Here is a 470-nt window from a genome sequence, read left to right as displayed (position 1 = left end):
CCAGCGGCACCGCCCTGGGGCGACCCGTGGGCGGGACCGGGAGGAACCAGAGCGGGAGGACGCACTGCCCCGCCCCTCCCTACCCCAGGAGGGGAGAGAGGGGGTCCCAGAAAGGAGACCGAAGAGACACTTCTCCAGCCCCAGCCGCCCACCCAGGCCACAGTTTAGCACCTAATTGCTCCCAATGGGCTGGAGGGCGGGAGTGGAGCCGGGAGGGGACCTGCGGTGGGGGGTAATGACCCCACCCGGGAGCACCGAGGACTCAGGCGGCAGAAGGGTCCGCGAGGAGCAAGGGTTCAACGGCAGAGCCAAAATTAAAACCAGGTTTCAAGGGAAGGCGAAGGGAGGAGACCTGCGGGGGGTAACAACGGGAACCGTTTCCGCCAGGCTGCCGCCCCCTCGCCGCGCTCGGGCAAGGGGAGTCCTGTGCTGGGCGCGGGGGGCGCACCTGCCCCCCCAGCAAGGGAGAC

Source organism: Carlito syrichta, unplaced genomic scaffold (genome assembly GCF_000164805.1).
Source record: "Carlito syrichta isolate Samal-C Ts95f unplaced genomic scaffold, Tarsius_syrichta-2.0.1 Scaffold99379, whole genome shotgun sequence".
Classification (NCBI taxonomy): Eukaryota; Metazoa; Chordata; class Mammalia; order Primates; family Tarsiidae; genus Carlito; species Carlito syrichta.
Note: the sequence above shows the minus strand (reverse complement) of the source record.